Here is a 4,637-nt window from a genome sequence, read left to right on the forward strand (position 1 = left end):
CATGCTATATAAAGCAACTAAATCTGTAAAGTGTCTATAATTAAAATAATTTTTTGAACTATTCAACAGAATAGATTTTTTTACACAAAGACAACACAGGATAAACAATAAAAACATGGGCTGAACTATTCAATCATAACTAAACCAAAGGCTATAATATATGAAAATATTAATAAATGGAGCAACCAACTGAAAGCTTGGTATTTAATATGAAATGCTAGGCCATAATGTTTCATAAAAGATTGATTAGAACACCCTCTATGAGTATCTTAAACAAATTGCCTGTTTACGACATGGTTTATTTATTTACTTTTGTCTTTGAAACAGCATTTAATAAAAACTATCATTCATAATAATGATTCACGAAATATTCATAAGTACTGCAGACAATCAAATTATATTTGGAAATTCAAAACTATTTCCACAGTCGTCACAATATCCACTTTCTGAAGTTTTTAACAGGAGATTGTCACAACTCAAAGTTAATGATTGTGTACTGAGCATTCTTTATTCAAATTTGGATGCTTGTACAGCAGCCAAGTATCTACTAGACCTCAAAAATTTCATACAATCTAATGTTAACACATTGACCTCATCAATCGTCAAAAGCAATTACTTTTTAATTTTAAAGCTACTTCAGAATCCAGACATAGTATTTCCAGTTAAACTAGAATCAACCTCAATTATTAAGACTGAGAATGTATATATTGACGTTATCGAAACTATCCATACGATTATTCATAATGATAAAGTCATTAAGAACAGTTTATTTGGAGAAGTGATCTATAGGGATAATCGAGCAGCCAGTTTTATTTTCAGTAAGGGAGAGAAATATCAAATAAACCACAAATCATCATATCCAGTCAAGTCTCATCTAAATAAAATAGAATTGGAGTATAAGCCTGATGGCCCAAGATCTCTCTTAGCATATAATATTTGCAATATTAGGCATGTCATGTTTAAAATGGCAAAAAACGGAGAGTCATATCGTTTTTATTCGGATCAGAAGCTAAAATTTAAAAGGATAACCTTTTTGATTCCGGTTCCAGAAACCACATTTATGGCAAATTTAATTCACAAAAATGGAAGAGCTAAACTAGATATAGAAACAAATTATGTAAAATGGAAGTTCAGCAATTATGAATTTGAAAATGAAAATATAACAATAGAAAAGAAAATGATGTCTGATTCCAATGATCACAGATCAGTTTTGATAAACTTCCAAATTGATAATTGGATAGAAAGTCAATTTCATATTGAAGATAGTACTTGTCTAAATAAAGAAAATAAGTTTTGGGTTAAATATATTACACAGGATGGTTATTATGAAATTAGATAATAAAAGGATATTGAAACAAAAATCATTTTTCAATATTAGGAGTTTTAATCATTTAGGCATGTTTTCTCCTCTAAAAGAACTTCTTGACAAGTATAAAAATTAGTAGTTTTATACGTTTAGCCAAAAGATTTTAAAAGTATCTGTATAATGGTAATATTTTGATAAATTAATTTTTTTATTGATGTAATCTCCCTGATCCAAGGCCCTTTAGTCTAGCGGTAAAACACCTGTTTCGTAATCAGGAATCACGGGTTCAATTCCCGTATGGGCCTTTTTTAAATTAAAAACGACAACGACCAGATTTGAACTGGCGCGGGGTAACCCCACTTGGGTTCGAATCAAGCGCCTTAACCACTCGGCCACGTTGTCTAATCTCTCTTGGGACTAATATTTATTACTAGGTCAAAATGTTCAATCCTTTGGTATCCAATGTTAAAACTCTTATTTTAATTGTACAATCCAAATAATTTTATTTTTCTTTAATTTAGCATACCCCTATCAATCAGTTTTTTACCATTTTTAGATATAAATAAATTTTATCAGTTGTTTTATTTAGACTTGGGCTTACTCAGTAATTAAATATGGAGAAAGTAGATTGATCTATAACCCCATAATAAAAGGATATATATTCACGGTGTAGTCTAAAAGACCCATTTAGGTGTTTTTGAAACTTTTATTTATTGTTTTGATGGCAAAATATCATCAATTTTGATCAACATTTGAGCTGTTTCAAATGCAAGCAATACCATACTTTTAGATACAATAGCAGGTTGGATAACATTTTCGTCATTTACCATATCTGAAATTAAACCATTTCTCATGGAAATTCCCAAATTCTTATTTATAGGAATACTTGTTCGCAAGTGAGTAACTACATCTACTGAATACATTCCTGCATTTTGAGCCAAGAAGTGTGGCATTGCTGCAAATGCTTTTGCAACACTTTTGACGATCAGTGAATGATCTTCAGAATATATGTCCAAGCAATTCGCAATTCCTGCTTCAATGGCACAACCTCCTGGAACAATATATGGCTCTTCATTTAATGATTTAATAACACATAGTACATCATGCAAACTCCTCTCTGCTTCATCAACTACCAAATCATCACAACCACTCACAACTATTGAACACCCATAATTTTTAATTTCCAAAAACTCTTTTGTTTCAGATACAGCTACAGAAATTGGCTTGGTAAGCAAGTCCACATCAGAAATTGGTTGTATTTTTAACTTGTCACAAATGTAAGCTACTTCAGTACGATCAACATTATCAATCACATGAATATTAAGTTTTTTCAAAAAATGATGAGCCATTTCGTTACAAGATTCTTTCAATAAACTTTTTTGAATGATAATTAAATTGGCACCTGTCTCTTTGATCTTTCTAACAATAGTTAAGATATATTCCTTCTCTTCTTTTACGAAGTTTTCCATTTGAGAGTAATCGGTTATTTCAATCTTTGAATCCAGGTTTGGTTTAGGTGCACTGATACAAAATTGCAAAACGAGAAGTTTGGCATCGGTGAAATCAACCTTGAAATTTTTTTTAATCAAAATTGATTTAAATAGTTTTATATCGTCAATCTCTCCTCCTGTCTGCTTGATGATTTTAATATCTTCTAACTTTGAATGCTTTATGGCACTAACCGCAACATTGGCCATTTTAATGCTTTTAGATGCAATTTTCGAATTCAAGGCTGTTAATGCTACGTTTACATAGTCATTTTCATCTATTTTTATCTTCGTTTGATCGATATATTCGACTGAAATATTCTTGCAGATGGTTAAAGCATTACAGATAATGCTTGGATGAATTCCTCGGGTCTTTAGTGGCGTGATGTGCTCCATGATTGATGAAATTAGAATAATGACTGAAGTTGTTCCATCTCCACAATTGACATCTTGAGCTGCACTAACTGATGAGAGTATCTTGTGAATGGGATGAGAGTTGAAATATTTCAATATAGTGGCTCCATCATTTGTAATTACAGTTTGTTTGTCTTTAACGATCATTTTATCTAGGCCTCTTGGTCCATAAGAAGTTGATAGTGTTGAAAGAAGAGATTGAGTTGCTTGCAGGATGGTTTCTGAGATTTTGTAAGATCTTTCAGATGTCATAAATGAGGGTTTAAAAAACTATTGAGTAGTTAATAAATAAAATAGTTCGAAACATAATGGATAAATGCCTTCACTACATGATAAATCTAAATTTAATCTCCGTGGAAGTTGTACTATTATCTCCTAACAATTCTACTTAATTTATATTAAGTAACAATAATTTATTGGTTTGTAATTAAGTTTTAAATTTTTTATAGTTTACAACCTTCTATTATACTCATATATTATTCTTGATTCTTAAATCAAATTTAGAAGTGTGAAAAATTATTTGAGAAATATTTTTAGCCCTCAATGCTTGAATGCGACTCAAAACTGATCAAAAAGATGTTTAAGTGTGATTCAAAAATGTATAAATTCTATAGAACACCCTCAATTCTTTCAAGTAATAGATTGAAGCTATCAATTACGTCCATTGATGGAGCTCCATATGCATGCATTCCAACTGATGACTCTGTTTATATTTATAACCTGGAAAATCTCACTCTTCACTTTTATTTCCATTGCAATGAATGCATTGACTCCGTTTACCTAGATCAAGTAGATGTCTATGTGGGATGTGGAAGGAAATTGTACAAATATTTTCGTAGTGAAATTTTACAACAAATCGAATTGGGAAGTAAGATCAAAAAAATTATTTCTTTTGGCGATAGTTTGGTTGTTTTGCTGGAATCTAACAGTATTGTGATTCTTAATAAAGAATTGACAAGAAGTGACTCACATTGTATGACATTGGGTAATTTAGATGGAAATATCCGTTCTATTTTACAGACAGGCTCTAATAGCTTTATCAAAAGTTTTGAATTGATCGATACAATCTCATTTACTAAAACTATTTCAACAATCTTCCATCCATTTACATATACAAACAAACTGTGTATAGTTTATGAAAGTGGGATTGTTGAAATTTTCAATATCAAAAAACATAAAAGTATTTTTGAAATAAAATTTAACCAGCAAATTAAAGAAATTGCTCAAACTTCTGCTCTGGATGTTTTGGGATTTGTTATGGAAGATAATACTGTTGAAATTTTCAATATTAAAAAGAATAAGCTAATTTTAAAAATTGATTATTTCAAAAGGCCATATTCGGTGGAAAATACAATATTGGATCCAAAACTATCAAAAGAACCACATTTACGCTGCGAAGAATTCGATTTAATTAGAAACTGTTTTTTAAG

General features: G+C 30.3%; 2 non-coding genes across 2 annotated transcripts; one reads left to right on the forward strand and one right to left on the reverse strand.

Annotated features, from left to right (window-relative positions):
- Positions 1 to 1,540: 1,540 nt before the first annotated feature.
- On the forward strand, positions 1,541 to 1,611 carry TRNAT-CGU (transfer RNA threonine (anticodon CGU)). The gene has a single exon. It is a non-coding gene; the product is annotated as a tRNA-Thr (tRNA).
- A 15-nt stretch (positions 1,612 to 1,626) lies between these two features.
- TRNAS-CGA (transfer RNA serine (anticodon CGA)) lies at positions 1,627 to 1,708 on the reverse strand. Its single transcript has one exon. It is a non-coding gene; the product is annotated as a tRNA-Ser (tRNA).
- Positions 1,709 to 4,637: the final 2,929 nt, after the last annotated feature.

This window comes from Rhyacophila brunnea, unplaced genomic scaffold (assembly GCF_057557595.1).
Source record: "Rhyacophila brunnea isolate RB1 unplaced genomic scaffold, BYU_Rbru_1.0 scaffold_144, whole genome shotgun sequence".
Taxonomy (NCBI): domain Eukaryota; kingdom Metazoa; phylum Arthropoda; class Insecta; order Trichoptera; family Rhyacophilidae; genus Rhyacophila; species Rhyacophila brunnea.